Below are 21,200 nucleotides of genomic sequence, written 5' to 3'. Positions count from 1 at the left end.
ATGAAGGGCGTAACAGTCTCCGATTTTGAGATTGTGACTGTGTTTGTATGCTGATCTAATTTCAGAAGAAGAAATTAACATACAGGTTTAGACAAGCACTAACCTTTAAAAGCACAAGAGGCAGGCATTTGCTGCCAAGCTTGCCACAGAATACCTAGTATATGTAATTGCGTGCTATATATAAAATGGGCATAAATATAATTTTATCAATTTTAAAAGTCAAATTTTTATTTATTTTTTGTTCATTTCGTGTGTGTGTGTGTGTGTGTGTGTGTGTGTGTGTGTGTGTGTGTGTGTGTGTGTGTAGAGATAGGAGGAAAAGATTCAGGAGTCAGTTTCTTCCTTCCATTATGTAGGTTCTGGAGGTTGAAATCAGATCGTCAGGCTTGGGGGCAAACACCTTTACCTAATGAGCCATCTCGCTAGCCGATATAATATTTTGGATACAATTGTCAAGGCATATATAGCACAGTTGAGTTTATACCATAAATGTAGATATTAGAGGGTTCAGTGTCGAACAGTGAATTGCTTACCATGGAATAGAGGGTGGCCAGGAAATGTGAAAACTGACAAACTGAATTCTAATTTGAAAGTTCTTCTGCTAGACATGGCTGGATGATGTGTCTCTATCCCTCTCTTGGTACAGGATAGGGTCTAGAATCATCTCTAGGAAGAAGTGTGCACCCTGACATTTGTTGAATCAAATAGATCGGGATACAGTGACAGTATTAAAATCTAGTAGCTTGGGGAATCTACGCAATGTCAATTTTTCAAAAGGGACTATATTGGCCCTGCTAAATTAACTGACCCTTCCTGGTAATAAAGACCATGTCTGAATTAAATAGTTAATCATGATATTTTTAAACATCATTCCAATCAAGAGTTCTTGGCATCAGAGACAATGTATCAAGTAAAACATAGTGCCTGAGCACATGTATCATTCTCATAAATGGGGTCTGGAAATAAAAGATATCAGCTAAACATGAACCATTGACTTGGTTAATAACAGTGTGTCAAAGCTCAGTCAGGGAAAAGCTTGTGAATGTGACAAAAATATATTTTATAAAGTTCTCAAAGAATTAGAAAAATATATTTTTTCTGTATGTAAAAACAAAGACCCTTTATTTTAAGCTCAGAGCTTTAAGCCCACACTTTTCTATTTTATCTATCTATCTATCTATCTATCTATCTATCTATCTATCTATCTATCTATTCAAGACAAGGTTTTTCTGTGTAGTTTTGGTGCCTGTCCTGGATCTCGCTCTATAGTCCAGGGTGGCCTCAAACTCACAGAGATCTGCCTGGCTCTGCCTCCTGAATGCTGGGATTAAAGGCGTGTGCCACCGCTGCCTGGCCTCTACTTTTTTCTTTTAATGAAGTTTGTTTGTTTGTTTGTTTGTTTGACCATATATTCAGATTACACTTTCCCTTCCCCCAACTCCTTAGATATCTTCCCCAATTTCCTTCCCATCCAAATGCACACCCTTTCTCTTGCTCTCCTTAGAGGAAAAAACCAGACATCTAAAGATTAATAATAAAATAAAATAAGATTAAACAGGGATAAACCAACCAGAATTGAACAAAACAAACAGAAGAAATAAAGCCAAAGAAGAGGCACAAGAAATACATATAGATGTGGAGACTCACATGTTTGCACATACAAGAATCCCATAGAAACACAAAACTGGAAGTCATAACATAAATGCAAAGTCCTGTAAAGCAAATAACACAAACCATTAGGAGACAAAGATGCCATTGAATTTGTTTGGTGTTGGCCATCTACTGCTGGGCATGGGGGTCTGTCCTTAAGAGTGGTTTGTATCATCAGTGAGACTCCAGTGGAAAGAAATATTTTCCATTTTTTTAGTGGTTACAAATTGGAGATAGTTGCTGGGCTAGGGTGGGGACTTGTGCTTACTTCTCTCAGTGACTATGATTTTGGCTGAGCAATCTTTTTTTAAAGATTTTTTTTTTCTTATTTTGTGCATGGCTTATTTGCTTGCATGTATGTATGTGCACTACCTGCATGCCTGGTGGCCATGAAGCCAGAAGAGAGCATCAGATGGCCTGGAAGTGGAATTACAGACAGTTGTGAGCTGCCAAGTGGGTGTTGGGAATTGAACCAGGGTTCTCCAGAAGAGCAGCCAGCACTGTTAACCTCTGAGCCATCTCTCAAGGCCCTTGGCTGGGCCATTTGACATTTTAAACTAGCAAATGATCTCATAAAGTTATGGAGTTCAGCATGATTTGAACTGATAATTACCTTAAAATACTGCAGTTTCTACACTTGATCTTAGCCAAAAGGCCAAGAAGCGAGTGCAGTTTCTAAACATTGCATTTGCTTTTAGTTTCCTCTTGCCTTTGTTAAATAAGTGGTGACGTTTTCCGAATATGTTCCTGTTCCTCTACACAATTATTCTTAAAATGGTCTACTTCCCTAAACTGTTTATATTCTTACTGAACTGTTATCACGCACAGTATGATCACTTTGAATTGACTATTTGCCCATTTCTTGCATCTGCTAATTCTCAGGTTTGGGATCAACAGAACACCTACAAAGTCTGCTGCAGTCTCCAGGTTAATGTTTATTAATCATGAGAAATACTTTGCTATATGAATTTTTAAGGTAGTCACTGCTTGAACACAAAGAAAACAGTTTGTCCAAGCAAATCTGCACCTGTGTCCTAGTTATATCAATCATATGATAAGGACTTCACATTGAAAGCATTTCTTTAGAATTGTCTACAGAAAATTTCCCCTTGATAATGTTGATACTACTATCTCTGTCAAGCTATAAACAATAAATTACTTCTTTAACTCTGATGCCAAGAATACCTTGAATGACTGATATTCAAAAATGATTTAGAAATTGTTTCACTAATGTAAATATGGTTCACTTTTATTTCCAAGAACAATCATTTCATGCAGTGTTGTGAAAAGGTAGTATTGGTAACATCACAATTTACATAATTTGAAATGTCACTATTTTGGATTTTTTTAAATGAGTAGACAGAAAATTTCCTGTTTATAATCATACATTATTTTGATTATAAATGATGGATCTCTAGGATCTCATGTATAGAATCATCTACAGACAGGAATGCTTTGAGTTCTTCCTTTCTTATTTGTATCCCTTTTATTTCTTTCTCTTGTTTTTTTTTCTCTAAGATGAGGTTAAATAGGAATGACAGAGTAGTCAAAATGTATGGTACACTTAAATACATTGTCTCTATGAAACTCAACACTTTATAATGCATATACATGTATAAAATGGTGGTATACAGCTTAAATGTCTGCATTATTTAAAAAATCTATGACATTCTGTACATATTAAATATTGGCAGGCTGATTGTCACCATTAACAAAGCAAAGAGACTAAAGCAAGGTCACTAATATCTTATGACTTATTCAAGTTTTTCATTATTCCTCTACTCAAGTTTTGGTATTTTCTTTCCCCTCCAGTTCCTATATTTCTGTCTGGGTTCTCTTCTGCTCTTTCAGTGTCTGATTAGCTGGTATTGTCTCAGCTTCTCAACCTCTAAACAACCTTTGGACCTCCTCTCCTATGAATTTTTGTATTCAACCACCTTGTCTATTTTCTCCCGTTTCAAGAGTTTTAATAACATTGAAATCCATACACATTCTGTTTCTGATTTTTTTCATTCCTTATTTCTTTTTTCTTTACTTTTCTTGAGACAGGTTTCACTGTGTATTCTTGTCTGGGCTAGAACTTGTTATATAGTCTAGGTTGGGCTCAAGGATGAAGGGCCTGAGCCACCCCACCTGGGGGAATCACATTCTAACATAGAGCTGCCACATTGACATGTTTGAATACCAATGTCATCCTATTCACAATGAGAATCCTGACTTCCTTTGAAGCTTTTTACTCTTCCCCCAGCAGAACTCTAATGTGCTGTTCAGGCCCCTCACACTGAAATAAAGCTAGTGCAACATTTCTCCCCCTCCAGACACAACATTCCAATTCTACAGCCACTGCTGTTGATGGACCTCAAAATGAGGTCCCCGTGATTCTCACCCTTTCCACTCATACCACCAAGCTCTGGAATAGTCTATCCCAGCCAGGGTTTTTCCTTTTCTGTCTTTCTTTCTTTTTTTTGGACATAACTCCTTGCTATTCTTTTTCCTTCCACCTTTTCTTTAAATTTATTCAATGCAGCACAAATGAGCCATCATGTTTAAGTGTAGGTTAGCTGCTTAACTGTGCTCCACTGTAAGTGAAAATCAGAATTCTAGCTGCAGTCTACAAGGTCTGAGTTGACCTTTCCATCCCTCTTACATCTCAGAATGAATGTCTTCCTTTCCATGCACTAGTCCTTCTTCTCATGCACTCTGGCCTCATTACTTGTCTACAACACACTGTTAACACATTTGTGGATATGGACTTTGCTCTGATAAAAATACACAAATTTCTCCTTTCCCTCCACTGGCTTCTTCCTCAGGCACTTGTATGAACTTACAACCCAATCCTGCAGACACTCTTTCTAATACTACACACACACACACACACACACACACACACACACACACATACACACGTATGTGTGTATGTATGTATCAGTTTATATGTATATATAATTTTATAACTGATTATACAGTTTATAACATCTGACTGAAACAACATAATTTATTTACTTTATGATTGTCTATCTTTGTCCACTAAGAGTTTTAAGTCCCATGAAGGCCAGTTTTTCTGTCTTTTTAAAGTTGCCAGTTCTTGGATGGACACCAGCATCCAACCTACAGATGATATTTCAAAAAATTCTTATTGGTTAATAAATAAGCAAAATTTATGTTTAGCACAGTTATTCAGAAGAATGCATCTCAACTCCGGGTTTGTGTTTTTAGCTCTTAGTTGGGTCTGGCTTATTTCTGGGTCTTGGCTGACTTTAAACTCCTCTCCAGTTACTTTCATCTTGCGACTTAATGACAGGCCTATCAAATTCCAGGTCTATATTCTTGTTTCTAGATTCCCTGCATCTTGGCTCTACCCACTTGGCTGGTGAGACTGCATGTTTACTCTGCTAGTCTTGGATTTGTCACACTGTTCTCAACTACAAGTTATTCCAGTCTGGCTGGAATGATTCCCATCACTATTTAATGGTTTTGCCTGCACTACACCTGGGTGTACCAAAAAGATAGTAGTAGCTGCTTCACCGCCCCCAAGTCTGTTTGATTCCATGTCTGTGGCCTTCCCAGCCTGCTTCCTTCAACTTTGTTACAAGATAAGACGATACTCGAGTGCCTTAATTCTGCTTTTGATACTCCCTGCTTCCCTCTCAGGTATAAACTTTTTCAGCTAAACTCAGAACTTGAACTGAATAAAAGCAAAGTGAATGTTTATGTTTCAAAAATTAGCTACTTAGGATAAGAGCCTCTGGGTCTGGCATGGATCTGCATACACTCTTGTGTGGGTCTCCATGGGTGGATTGTCTTGGGTCATCTCATTTTAGAAGATATATCATAAAATATGTCCTCCTCTTAATGTGGTAAGATGCATGACTTGGGGGTGTATCCTGCCCGCCCTGTCACACGCATCTGATATTTCTTAGGAAGGTAGTATGCAAAGGTTTGACTTTTTAAATCTGGTTTCATTTCATTTGGTTTTAGATACGACATTATGATAAACAAATATGAAAATTTTTCATAAAATAGGTCTCATGCTTTAATAGAGGTGTATGTAAGAAGATGGGAGGTTGAAATGTACATGCTGAGGAAGCACATACATCTTGATTTTTGAGGTGGATTATTGAGTTCAGCGTGGCTGATTTAGAGTGAATATGGAGAAGTAACAGATGGTGCAAAAATAGATGTGATAAGGGAATTCTTAGTTTTACGGTACACAAAAGAATGCCTCATGCTCTAATGGGGTGTATAGTTTCTCAATAAGTTTATCAATGCAACTGAAATCATAAGGTAATATAAATGCATGTCCAGTCAACAGAATTTGGGGGTTCTTTAAGTGCAAATATTTGTGAGGGCATTGAAAACCAGGGAGGCCTCTGAAACTAAATCTGCCGAGATGAACAGATTGGGCACGCATGTAGGATGTCACTGTAATGGGATCTGTTGTGAAGTATCTTTGCTTCATAGGAATAGGACATGGCTACTTTTAGGTGTATACAGTTAATGTGTGGAGTATGGCAATAAAATAATAAACCAATAACCAATAAATAATACTAATAAACTAATGTTCTTACATGTGTAAAATGTACTTTGGGAAGGGTTAAGAATCATCATGCTTTTGTATACATGTGTTTTTGTATACATGTGAATTTTATATCTCATTTCTGTACATTGCTACCATATTCATTTCCAGTTTTAGTGTGTCCTATATCATTATTATTTTCCATTCTCTCATTGTGCAATGGATACAGTGTATTGCACCACCATAGATTTTTAACCCACATAGATGACTTACATTAATAGGCTTAACTCATTTATTTTTTAGTAGTTCTCCTCCCCCAGATAGATACATTCTCTAGTAAACTCTGATAAATAGTGAAATAAATTGGTTTCATAGGTTCACTTGAAAAATAACAGAGCACTCCTACTTTATATTTTTAGAAGTTTCTTTTGTGATCTTTAACCACCTGTAGGAGTTTACTATAGTTCTCATTCAATCAGCACCATGACTAGACTAGGTGGAAAATTTTAATCAGGACAATTTTTTCTCAGTGAGGTGAGTTGGGAACACATGTTTATTATGTGCTGAGGAAATGAGAAAGGAGGGAATTCCAACTGCAGAGAAACTAAAAGCCACAAAAGCAAGTAGCATGGAAGAGTGGAAACTTGGCTGGATTTAGCTGGAGGGGAACGTCAGTCTGTAGAGGGGAAAGATAACGTTAGAGAGGTACAAAAGTGCTAGTTGACAGAGGACCTTGAATTATAGGCCAAGAGTTTAGACTTGATATGTTAGAAGTAGCTGATTCTTGAGCAGGAAGGTGATGCGATAAAACTGGTATTCACAGAAGATTATTTTAGCAGTTTACAAAGGAATCATTGTAGCAAGAGACTGGCATGGAAGTCCCCAGCAAAGAAGTTATTGTAACCTCTGTGTGAACAGAACAAGACTGAAGTCACAGAAGAGGGAGAAAGAGAGAAATACGGCTAACACTATGAAGAAAAAGAGCTTTAAAACTTGGTCTATTTGCCTTCGATTTCAGAATTCATGGTGTATTTGTTAAAATTTGTATTTCAGTATCACAGGCTAGAACTTCGTTTTCTGTGTGACCCTTTTAGGGAGGGTGATGAGCCCTGTAATAAGTTCTCTGTATGTTTTTATTCACGATACCGATCTAGAATTGCTACAGAGGGTCCGAGAACACACAATGACCTTAGAAAGGGTTTCCGAGAGAAGGGCTTCAGAATTACTTAATGAAGGTGTTATCAATCTAATTGTAACAGAGTCTCAAAGAGTAGCTTTAGCTTGGAAGCAAAGTTGAACAAACGGTGCAGAGGTTTTCCATGGATGCCTTGTCCCTACTCACCCCTCACACATGACTCTCCCACCACCAGTGTCTCCTATGGGAGGCTGGCATTGTCTACAGAGGGACCTAGATTGGCACCTTGGGATCACAGCTTCTGGAGTCCACATTAAGTTGTAATCATGGAGTTGCATACACTGTATGTTTGTACAGATGTCTATGGAATGCGTCTACCATGATATCATTCTATCGTAATAGTATGCTGTTATATCATGGTGTTCATGATATATGATATAAGTATATCATAATACTGTATCACAGTAGTAACAGGGTAGTTTTATTGTCCTAAAATCCTCTGTGTTCCACTTTCTCTTCCCCCCCAAACTCTGGAAACCATTGATTTTCTCTTACATGGATTTGTCTTTTTCAGAGTTCATCTAATTATTACCACAGAGCATGTAGCCCTTTCTGATTTCATACTCACTTATGACACTTATTTGATGGTAGTAGGTTCTTAATCAACTTAAGTCTGAGTTGTTTGCCTTCCACATTTTATTTGAAGTCACCAATCTGTTCACCAATCTGGCATGCTGGACCCTTGTCCAGAAATCAGTCAGTGTAAATAGAAAGCTCAGTATTGGAATTTGGCTAGTTTCTCAGGTGATGGTAATGACTGAACACCTATCCATTGCTTCCTACTGAGAATCACAAGTCTCACAGGTTATTCTGATGGATGGTTCTATGTGTCGAGGTAATTCAGGTATAAATTACAGCCATGCTCCCAGGCAGAAACTAAAGGGCAAATAGAGGTATGTTTCTAAATTAAAATGGAGCAGTAGAACAAGGAAAGACTGGATTGCTACTCACATCACCAGGGAGGCTACCTGGAAAACACCCAAGAAAGACACGGGGATCACCCAATGACAGAAAAATGGCTGAGATCTACATGAACAACCTGGACATGAGTGGGAGTAATGAAGGGCGAGGGTTGAGGGAAAGAGAGCCTGTGGGAGCGGGAGATCCCAGCTGGATCAAGAACAGAGAGGGAGAACAAGGAATAGGAGTACATGGTAAATGAAGACCACACAAGAAAAGGAAGAAACAAAGTGCTCGAGAGGCCCACAGAAATCCACAAAGATACCCCCACAATAGACTGCTGGCAATAGTCGAAAGACAGCCAGAACTGACCTACTTTGGTGATGGGATGGCCAAACACCCTAATAGTCGTGCTAGAAACCCCATCCAACGACTGAGGGATCTGGATGCAGAGATCCACAGCTAGGCCCTGGGTGGAGCTACGGGAGTCTAATTAGCAAGAAAGAGGAGGGTTTATATGAGCCAGAATTGTTGAAACCAAGGTTGGATAAATCACAGGGACAAATAGCCAAACGAATGGAAACACATGAACTATGAACCAAAGGCTGAGGGGCCCCCAACTGGATCAGGCCCTCTGAATAGGTGAGACAGTTGATTGGCTTGATCTGTTTGGGAGGCATCTAGGCAGTGGTACCATTGCATGAGTTGGCTGTCTGAAACCTAGGACTTATACAGGGACGCTTGGCTCATTCTGGGAGGAGGGGACTGGACCTGCCTGGACTGAGTCTACCAGGTTGATCTCAGTCCTCGGGGGAGGCTTTGCCCTGGAGGAGGTGGGAATGGGGGGTGGACTGGGGGGAAGGGAAGGGAGCGGGAGGGGGGAGAACAAGGGAATCCGTGGCTGATATGTAGAACTGAATGGTATTGTAAAATAAAATAAAAGGAAAAAAGAAAAAGAAAAAGAAATGGAGCAGTTGTTCTTATTTCATGGCATTTCTCTTGTCTGAGTATATTGGGAAACATTTGACTGTCATGAAATCAGATCAGGGTAGTGTTACTGGCTCCTAGTGGGTACCAACCAATTCTGTTAAGTGTTTGCTATTGCAAAGGAAACACACTTCACCTCCGCAAATATTTATTGGCCTAACATTTTAATGCGTCAATACTCAGAAATGATGAGATGAAGAAAAATAATGTTAAACATAATGGATGGACCAATCATGTTTGGATTGTGCTTTAAGAAAATAATCACAGTAATAGACATAATTGGAATACTTATGGAAATTTTTCATTAACTAATTTTGTATAATATGGAATTATTGTTATTTTATAGGATTATATTTGGGTATCAGAACTGGATGCTTTTACTTAAGATATACACAGAGAAACCTCTAAACTGATTTTGAAGATGGACCATTCAACACCCCAACTGTATACTACCAAATAAAAACTCAGTATCAGTATAAGTTAACTATTTTTGAGTTGTTGGCCAGTGTGAGTATATATAATGCGAGTATCAGATTATATATACTCTGGACATGGCTAAAGTGATAAATCACATTAATATTTTTACTTAATTAATTTATTTTACATCCAACCAAAGTTTCCCCTTTCTCCTCTCCTCAGATTCCCTCCCCCCACCTTCCCTCTGCCCCATTCACATTTCTAATAAATGCATTTACTTAATACTTTTTACATGTGAGTTATTTTTCATATATCAATAGTCAGAAAGACAGCTCCGCTTATAGATAAGCTACAAGCAATTAATAGTTAGTAGGATAAGGAGAATTCACCTTCTTTAGCCCTAATTGGCTAGCTAATACCAAGGCTCACAGCATTTTTGGAGCAGTTAGATAAAAATATACTACCATGGAAAAAGAGTCATAAGTGAGTATGAAGTAATGTGGAAGGAGAGGACTGAGAGCAGGTCAGGATGGGAGAAGGAGGTGTCAGGTGTAAGTGTGTGGGGCAAGGAATGGAGGGAGAGAGTTCAGGGAGAGATCGTTGGAAATGGAAAGGGAAATTTGGGGGATGATGTGGAAACCTAGTGCAGTGGAAACTCCCTGGAATCTATGAGGATGACACTAGTGAAGCCTTTCAGTAATGGCGGATATAGAGTCTGAACTGGCATTCTTTTGTAGCCAGATAAGGTGTCTAGTAGTGGGCCAGTATTACATTTGGTTTAGTTGGTGGCCAAAGGGGCCCCATAGAGATGCTAAAAAACCTAGGCTGATTCTAGGACAGAGGGTCATCACTCTCTGAGAACTGATAGTGTGGGCCCCATTGCCAAGGACAATATCCACACAGCTCTTCAAAGATCCCTAAAACATCTCAGCAAAATCAAAACATAAATAGACAATTCAGCACTAACTTCTAAAAGGAAGAAAAACAGCATGAAGAGGAATGTGAAACACTTTATGTCGAATATCAAATAACTTTGATAAAAAGGACAAATTCCTAAAATAATTACCATACCCAATTTAAGAACTATTCAAATATACCTATCAAAAGCAAGGAGCACAGAATGCCACAAGCATCAAAACACAGAGAACAATTGACTGTCCATATCCACCCTCGTTGATACATGTACAACACAACTCTTGCACCTAAGGATTAGGTGGTAATAATGTAGAAGAGGAGATGGAAATATTGGAATAGCCAGACCTCTAGGAAGTTGGCTCAAGTATTGCACCTTGCTAGTTATGACAGAGAAGCTATACCTCTGAAATCCCAGCTACATGCAGAATACCAGAACAATTCCAACATAACTTGACATCCCAATGTAGATGGGGAAAAATCTTATGGAGCCCCACTCACGGATAAGCTATAAGCAATTAATAGCTGTGGGGACAGGGAGAATTCATTGTCTCTAGGGATGAGTGCCTGATGGGCTAGCTAATACCAAGCAGCCAGCTTTAGAAACATACATGCAGGCAACGCTGAATGGATTAAGCAGATTGTTAAATTTATTCAATTATATGTGTGTATATGTAACAACAATGGTTAAAGAAGAGGAGACTTGTGATTTTGGGAGCGGGCACATGGGTGGGGGAGGAGGAAGGAGAGAAAGGGGGATGATTTAAATACATATAATTAAATATAATAATAATTTTATAAAAGTAAAGAGATTGAATTAGTTATCAAAAGGTTCTCAAGAATAAAATTTAAACTCTTATGCCTCACTGGCAAATTCCTTTAAACATTTAAATTAAAATGTAAATTATTCACAAAATCATGTGAAATATAAGACACGAAAAAAAATATCTCTCAATGTATTCTGTGAGAATTGGCACAACATTTAGTCACTAAAACTAGGTCACACACACTAAGAACATTATGTATGTAGACCCTTAAAAAAGCAAATGGGAAATATTCCATAAAATAATAATAGAATAATCAGGTCACCACCCTAGTGATCTGCTTTCTCCAATCAACTCCAGATCCTAAAAGTTCCACAACTGCCCCAAAGTGCACCCCCAGGTGGGAACCAAGTATTCAAACATGTGAGCCTGTGAAGGACATTTCACACTCAGTTCTCTGAGCTCTGGTTCCCTCTGCCCCGTCACACATAGGCTCACAATGTCAGACACAGGGTGGAGCATATGATATCCTATGGCCGACATGTCTTCCGCCTTGACACTCCATACACAGCACCCTCACACAGAGTGTTGAAAATTTGACAGACTTGGAAAATCTGTGAATAATTATGATTTGTGAACTGCTCATTACTTGCAACCAATATACCAATATTAAAAACATATCTAGTTAACTTCCTAAATTATACTTTATTATAACAATAAACTTCATTTGCACAAACATTTATAGATTACACTATTTTTTTCTCATTTACCAAAGTCTACCATTGTTGAAATAAAGACAGACTGTAATTCCAGGACTTGAGAGGCTGAGGCAGGAGGATTATTAGTTCAGGGTCAGCCTAGGATACATAGTGAGTTCAAGACCAGCTTAGCTATAAAGAAAAACAATGACAATGACAGAGATTTGGGGTTCCCTATGGGTTATTAGTTAGGGATGCCCCAGAGGCAACTAAAACAACACCAACTTTTGCTATTTGTCAATGTATTAGATATGATGTATATAACTGAGGGGGGTTTAACAGATACATGAAACTAGTTTGACCTTTAAAAAATTAATTAATGGGGCCTAAAGAGATGGCTCAGTATTTAAGTGCACTTACTGCACTTAAAAGACCCCCGTTCAATTCCTAGTACCCATGTAGTAGCTTACAACCAATTCTGACTCTAGCTCTATGGGATCAAATGCCCTCTTCTGGTCTCAATGGGCATCAGGCACACATGTGATGTATAGATATACATGCAAGCAAAACATCCAACACATAAAAAATTAATATTAAGATTGATAAGTGAAATGTACATTATCAAAGAGAAAGTGAACAATAGTATAAAATATAACTACCTCTAGCTATACAAGAAAAAAAATTGAAAAAAATCAATATCTTTTCATGATTTAGAAAAATTACAAATGAAAATAGCAACATATGTGTATTTAAACAATTAGAAGAAAATGAAATTGCTGCTGAATTTCAATGTATAATCATAAACATAAATGGTAAATAATTCCTTTTAAAATATAATCCAAAATATAAAATATTTATAAGTAAAGTTACAAAGGATTATAAAACCAACATTTGGGAAGTTGTAAAATGTTAAAAAAATTAAAGTTTACACAAGCAGGAAAGCATCTGATGTTCACGGCCATATGTATTCAAATAAACCTACCAGAACTTCAGTGGGCTCATTCGGAGAAGTTGTCAAGCAACCACAAGGTATGAAGGCTAGCTAAACTAATCTTTCAAGAGCACGTGGTTTAAACACACCTCTCTGGATTTCAACATAATTCTACAGCAATAGTAATCAAGACAGTGAGGCACCTTCCTTGGGACAGATAAATGAGTAGAATGGCAGAGAAAGACCAGAAAGAATTATGAATGCCCATGGTGTATTAATTTTCAACAAGATCACTTCAAAGGGAGGGACAAATGATGTGGAGACAACTGTATATCCACAAGAAAAATGATTTAGTTGGACTTTTATCTCACACATTGGAACAAATTAACTCCACATGAACCAAGAATCCAACTATAACAGCTATACCTAGAAATTTTTTTCAAGGAAAACAGCAAGAAATACAAGTGACTTTGTATTTTTACCATGGATTCAGGTATGACAATAAAGAAACATGAACAACAATGGGAAAAACCAAAGTAAATAGGACTTCATCAAAATTAGAAGCCCTGTTTTTTGTCCTTAAAATGACACTATCAAGAAGGTGTAAAAAAGAGAATCCATAGAATAGACTAAAATATTTCTAAATTATTTTACAGGTAAGAGATTTGTATTTGTAATTTATAACTCCTCTCAAACTCAGTAATAAAGATGTAAGTATCCTGATGATTTAATGAGAAAATATCTCTAGATATTTCACTAAAGTTTGTAAACAGTCACTGTGAACATGGAAAAACACTGAGCTCCACAGTCTTTGAAGAGATACAAATAAAAGCAGAGTCAGAAATCAATCCACACTCACTGGGATGGCCAGAATAACAAGTACAGAACTAACAAGCATTGGTGCAAGTCAGAATGTTGACTCCTGCAGTCACTTTGAAAAAATAACCTGGTATGTCATCAAAAAGTTCCACACAGTGTTATGATTCAATTAAAAATGTTACTGCCACTAGATTTAAAAATGCCTGTCCGCATGAGAAATTAAATGTAAATCTTTTAGTGAATGAATGGATAAATAAAACTTAGCCTGTGTATATATTGAATGACTATAAAAAGCCAACGAAAAATGATAGAAACATACTACATTGATGACCTTGAAAATAACATCAGAGTGGCTAGTCAGGAAATCTTACACAGTATAGGACCAAACATACATGAGATGATAAGAATAGGTAACTCCTTAAAAGATGAGAGTGGATTAATGTTTGCTTACATCTGTCTGATTATAATGTGTTGATCAACAATTAACATGAACAAGATTTCTTGTAAAGTGATGGAAATATTAGAAATTGACAGTTGTGCATAACTATGAGTATAGTACAAACTATACTTACATGGTAACATAAGTTATCAAAGACATTGTTAAGTGGAGAGATTTGAAGCTTTTACAAGACATGTGGAAATTAGTTCAATAAAATAATTTTGCTTTACTGTCATATGTTGCCTTATGAGTTTATTATTATTATCATCTACAAAAATAAGTATATAAAGTAGTTTTGGTGGTTATTAATTATAGCTGAAATTAGTGCTAATTGTTTACTTTAAAATACTAGTTTTATAATATGCTAGTCTTTTAAATGAAAAAGCCTCATTAATTTAACTTGCCCTTAGAGTTGACAGCAAATAAGTACCAATGAAAATCCACCAGCTATGTTCTGCGGATTTTCAAAATCTTCCTTTAAGTTTATTTTATCAATAAAGGATCTTTACAATGCCAAGCTCAGTTTCTTTACATTCAACCTTTAGAAGGTCATTTTCCTTTTTTTCTTTTTCTGTAAGGTTATCCATTTCATCCCTGGTCAATGCAGCTATTTGAATAAAATGTCTATTTTTTATTACAAGTTTGTTGTTTTTCTATTCAAAGTTTTATCAGAGCAAACTATCCAGTGATTTCACATAAGAGGTCTCAATAAAAAATTCGCAGAAATTTTAAGGAGAACATTAGGTGTCTTGTGCACACGTCTGTACTAGTTTTTATACATGTTAAGAGGTTTAAAGTGAATACGTGGAACCTGTTTTTCTAGTAATTACAAATCAACACATAGCACTTTGTAAGTACTCCTCTGGCATTTCTTAGCAAATTCAGCTATGTAAAATCCCCAACAAAACTTACTCTCAACAGAACATTTTCAAGCTAGATTTTTCTTGTGCTGAATTTTATTATTTTGAACTTCAAAATTATCAACCAGAAATGGAAGCATCCCGTGAAGTATTTAGGCTTTTTTCTTTTTTGTTATATTTTAATATTACTATTGAGTTAAAGGGGGGAAGAGATAAATTTATGTATAATGTCTGGATATATTACCTTTGCCTAGTATGTTGACTTGTTTCAGAGATAATTCATTTATTTTTATGATAGATTAACACATATATTTAAAATAAACATACACAAAATTAACTAATATATATATATATATATATATATATATATATATATATATATATATATATATATATATATGAATGGAAGCTGCTTTAAATTAGTGAGCATTTCTACTATTTAGAAAGAGTTAAAGGCCGACATTTATTTTTTCACAATTATAGCTACATGACATTAATTCTTTATAGTGATGACTAGGCATTCATTATAATGTTCTATAATCTATCTGTAATTTAAATGTGACACTGTGACACTCTACTGAGACAGTGTAGCTGATCTAAAGCATTATTTTTAAGATAGCAAAGTTCCCAATTACTCATTCTTTGTTTTGCTAGTCAATATTAGATATGAAGTATTATTCTAAGTCTTTGAGTCAACTTGCTAAGTTTGTAGTGGGAGAGACTGGTACACTGTTGTTATGTAGGATGTGATATTTTAGGTTCATAATTAGGTAGATGTATAGAGGAAGAATACTTAATTCTGACTAGATAAATCAGAAAGAATTTCACAGAGACTATATATACCCACACAGATACTCATGTGCTCATGTACATGTACCCCCACACAAGTCATTTCCAAACTTGCAAGTGTCCAGGAATGTGTCTTCTACATTCTAAAAAGATATGAAACTTGATATAATCACTTCAATTGTCTTTTTGGTTCCTTGGTGTGGACATTAGGAAAACTTGGAGAGGTCTTTTATACCTAACTGTGGTGGTTTGAATGAAAAGGGCCCCCATAGGCTCATAAGAAATGGCACTATTAGGAAATGTGGCCTTGTTGGAGTAGGTGTGGCCTTGTTGGAGGTGGTGTGTCACTGGGAGTGGGCTTTGAGGTTTCAAATGCTCAAGCCAGGCCAGGAGTCTGTCTTTCTCTTTCTCTCTGCTGCCTGTTGATCTGGATATAGAACTCAGCTACCTCTCCAGTACCATGTCTGCCTGTGGGCTGCCATGCTTCCCTCCATGACAATAATGGGCGAAACCTGTGAAGAGTAAGGCAGCCCCAGTTAAATGTTTTCTTTTATAAGAGTTGCCATGGCCATGGTATCTCTTCACAACATTAAAAACCCTGAGACAACAAATACATGACTTTTGGTCATATAGAAATACATGACTTTTGGGAATATAGAAAATGTCTTAGAAAGCAGGTCCTAGAGGAAGGACAAAAAGTTAGCTCTCTATTACAGGAAAGATACTAAAATACTACTGTTACTGGTGCCGTTTCTACTGTAACAACAACTTCAACAAACTTATTGGCTACTATTGTGTAGCAGAAAAATCTTCAAATTAAGCAAGGTAAATATTCCCTACCATGATCGTCTGTGGCAAGGATGTTGAAGCAGAGCAGTTGGCACATCTTATTTTCCCCACTTTCCCCTATAGTTGGCAACTTCTGCTTGACTTTAAGCTCCTGTCTCCTTCATCTATTCTGTCAGCACCTCCTATTCTTTCTACTTTGATGTCTTCTAATGTCAGCTCTCAACTCTGGCATTCATAATCACTTCATATCCCTATCATCCTATGGGAACTGTCCATCAGAAATACAATCCATAGTCAATACCTTAGTTGTACAATTATTCAGCTTACCACCTCTAACTTATAGGACTTAAATGTATCAATGAGCACAGAACCAGGGCATGCACAGCGGATCTCTCAGAATACGACTTACTAGCCTTCATAGAATTTTACTTCCTTGGTGTATATTGACATATTTGCCATGTCATCCATGTCAACAAGCAACAATACACCTGAAACAGAGTTGATTTGTATATCTAATAATATCCTTCCTCTACAGTAATAAAGCATCAAATCAAATGAGAGTCTTCATGCTATACTATTGTAGAAATGATTCCAAACTTTGTAAACATCACCAAACATCAGATTTTGTCTCTGTGCTTTAAACAATCAGTGATCCAACATTTTGAGTTTACATTGACACAGCATTCTACAGCACTTAATTTTTTATATTGAAGAGGTAGGCCACACTCATTCTTCAGAAGTAAACCTCTATGGATTGATCCTTAGTCTCATAATTACAGCATCATTAATTAAAACCTTTTAATAGATTATGCCTCAACTTGATCATTTTTAGATATCTGAGATGTTGTGATTACAGCAACGTCCTTCCCTTATGCTCATCTTATTTTTGGTCTAGGGATTTTAAATGGCTAACAGCGGCTTGAGGAGGTCATCTTTATGAAGAGCATACTTTTTTTTAGTTAACAAAATAATGATGTGACAGCTTCTGCCAAGGCACATGATAATATAGCAAACACTCTAGAAGCTCGGTTCTGCTAAACCTTCAACCCAATCAAGCCACCGATCTTGCTTCTTCGTTATGTCTGTGCACCCTGCAGATGCTGATGTCTGAATTGTTTCTGCTTCATAGTTCTGACATTCACTCGTATCTGTGCTAGTCGGTGGTTGGGTTTTACCATTTGTAATAAAAATCAGTCACCAGAAGAGAATCTCAGGGTTTCTGGGTTTGCTCATCAGAAACTAGAATTTCTTCAACTTGATGGAATATTTCAAGGCTCTGGGTCTATACTATGAGCTTCATGCTCGTCTCCTTGGAAAGACATCACATGTCTTTATTACTAAGAACTTAAAATTTGGCCATTTCAGATTGCTTTCTTTTATAGTATACTGGTATACATTAGGCAGTTCAGAGAGCTATCATAAAGCATATTGTCCAAATTTCTAAATTCATTGATATTTTTTTCTTTTTATAACTACTTCCTGAGGTCTTTGTGGTCTAAGTGTACATATGAACAAATAAGGAATTTTATGCTATATTTAAAGCCCTAAAATTATAAACATGTTAGATTGCAGTCTTCTTTCTCTGTTTCTAACACATAGAGGAGCACATGTTTAAATGTGGATAGTTTAGGTTTACAAAGGGAATGAGAATAAACATTCAGAACCAACCCCATTGTGAGCCATGAGACTTCTGTGTAGACTTAGGGAAAGCCATGCTGGAGGTATATCCCATGAGTAATGTGTGTTTCATTTCAGAGAGTTAGTGGAAATGCCTTAGGTATTAAGTTAAAAAGTGGATCATTATGTCAATTAAACATTAATTGGGGGTAATTACAAGGTGATCATAGTTTATATAGATTTTAGGTACAATTTATACAATTATCTCCAGTCATACAGGAAAAATAATGAAGCTGTTTATCTGCAATATTTGCTTAACTGAAAATTGCAAGTCCAGAGAAGCTATATATACAAATGCTATGCTCAAAATGCCTATTTGAAGTCGAGATGCCACAAGGCTAGTTACGGGCTAATGAACTTCCTGAGGGCAGGGCGGTTTGGAGAGAACACAAGACTTTAAAAGCATCACACATTACCAAATCATATTCCTTAATTTTCATTTTGTTTTAAATGAGTCTCATTTAAGAATAATTACTAACCCCCAGCACTAACCTTCTGGAGTTACAGAGCCAAAAGGTATTCCTGTACATACTGCATTTGAATTCTCCTTCCTGACTTTGTTTATCTTAAGAAGTGGAAGCAAATTTAAGCAACACATAACACGTGAAATACAAGGGAGACATTTTCACATTCTATGTGCAAACTCTCCAGCATTGTCTTTACATTCCCAGAAGAAACATCAGGAAGATTGGTCGGTCTGAGTTCCCAGTTTGTTTTCCATTTCTGAAGGGTGGGTTTAAATATTGCTCATAAGCCTGATCCCTGGAGCAGATTTCTTTCTTTTGAATTCTGGTTCCATCATGTCCACAGCTGTGTGACTTTGGCCATGTAAAGTATTCCCTTAGCCTTGATTTCTTCATCCATAAAAATGAGACTGCGAAAATAAATACGATTGACTCCACTGGGATGTTGTAAGTATTAAATCTCTAATAGCTCTAGAGCATTAACAATGGTTTCTGGTATAAAATAAGTACTATATAAATGCCAAATCTGATTATGGACATAGGGAAATGGATTATGATTCAGGCTTAAGTGATAAATCATCTGCTCCAAAGGAACATATGAAGGTCAAAGTCAAGGATCTACTTCAGCAGAGTCTTATTTCCCCATGGGGTTTTTCTTGGGATGACTGATAGACATCTCATGGGATCATAATGACATGTTCCAGAAGCAGCTTGGATCCAGTACTGGCTTATGATTGGGGAAGCTATGCTTTATTTGTTGATTTCTTGGGCAAAAACTATATTTATCTACCTATCAGCTTTTCTTTTTATGTGGATAGTATGTGTGTGCAGTATGCTTAAAGAGTCCAGTTTGTGAAATAGGAATGTCTTCTTCAGTTGGTTCTCCACATTTCTTTCTGAGATGGCATTTCTTTACTGAACCTGGCAATCGCTTTTTTTTTTTTTTTTTTGGCTAGGATCCCTGGCCAGGAATCCCAAGGAACAGATCTGCCTGGCTCAGCTATTCAGCACTGGGTTTAAAGAGGAGTGCTGCCATGCTTAGCTTTTTACAAGGATGCTGGGAATCAGAACATTGGACTTCATGCTTGTACGGCAAGTACTTTCCTACTGAGATGTCTCCCCAGCCCTCAGACAAAGTTTTAGTACTCGTGGATTGTTTGTAAGATTTTGACACATGCTAAGGAGTCTAGGAGTGCTTGAGTGTTTTATTATCTACTCCTAGGCTGGAAGTTTCACTAAGCATCTGACAGTACTTGCATATTCAAAAACTGCTCGCCATTTCAATGAAAGGAGAAGAGCTCCAGAAATAGGAATTTAAAGTAAGCACTACCTTTCTGAAATTGGATCAATAATTTTTTTTCAGAATGAAATAGTAATGGGTATCTTCCTGCTTGTATAAAGACACAAAGGACTATAGAATTACACTCATTTGCTTGTTTTAATGGTACAAGTCAGCAATGTACTGAAGTATTTAGCATTCATTTCACTGTCCTCAACAATTTTTTGTTATGTCAGTTAAAAATAACTGCAAGTTAGGCAACATATTATGGTTTAATATCAAGTTAGAGGCCTCGTTTTTTTTTTTCATAAATATCTATGTATAAGTCAATGCACTGCTACTTAAAATGGATTTCTTCAAAGACCAGTCATAACATGTCCTTGTTGTTAGTGTAAGATTCCCTTTTCATTTATCTCTGCTTGTGAGTTAATTATAAAAAATGCTTGCAGTGAGTGAACACGCTGCATGCCCAGTCAGCATCTTAAACTAGATTAATCTTCCAGCAACCCTTAATAGAAACTAAGTCACATATCAACATGCTATAACAATATAATGATGAGATAGCAAGTGAATCACTCAATTAATTCCCTGATAAATATCAAAATCATACATTACTGCTACAGTTTCTAATGTCAGACTAAGCCTTTCCATCCCCCCTTTTTTGTCTCCTTTAAAAGGTGGTTCCATTTTGGAGAATAAACATAATGATAGGTGTTCTATATCTCTGATAAAAAGAAAAATTACTATTTGTTTTCTGAACTAATAAACAAAGGAACCATATTTGACATCTTAGCTCGACTTTATGTGGTTACTTCTAAAACAGCTCTTATTTGTGTCCGCATTTATAGTTTGTATTGACCTGGTTTTAAGGATTTTTAACTATCAAAGAACCAGATACCTACTGGACTATATATTTTTTTCATTTACAGTGCCAGGTTTCACTCTTTGCTTAATCTTGCCCAGCCAACTATGAAATCACTTACACATGTCTCAGCCACTCAATATATGATATAGTAGCTGTTGGTTTTCTTAATATTGGTATGTCTGGGCTTATGAAAAAAATCCCAAGAAGGAAAAAAGAATCATAGTTACCTGCACAATAAACTGCTGATGA

At 36.6% G+C, this 21,200-nt stretch overlaps 1 protein-coding gene and 1 pseudogene across 4 annotated transcripts in view; both read right to left on the bottom strand.

Moving 5' to 3' along the window:
• Robo1 (roundabout guidance receptor 1) overlaps positions 1-21,200 on the bottom strand; it is a 997,953-nt gene that overhangs the window by 649,001 nt on the left and 327,752 nt on the right. The window lies entirely within an intron of this gene.
• LOC121821838 (U2 spliceosomal RNA) lies at positions 2,231-2,317 on the bottom strand (annotated as a pseudogene).

This window comes from Peromyscus maniculatus, chromosome 12, assembly GCF_049852395.1.
Source record: "Peromyscus maniculatus bairdii isolate BWxNUB_F1_BW_parent chromosome 12, HU_Pman_BW_mat_3.1, whole genome shotgun sequence".
NCBI classification, from domain to species: domain Eukaryota; kingdom Metazoa; phylum Chordata; class Mammalia; order Rodentia; family Cricetidae; genus Peromyscus; species Peromyscus maniculatus.
This window is presented reverse-complemented; position numbering and strand designations above follow the sequence as displayed.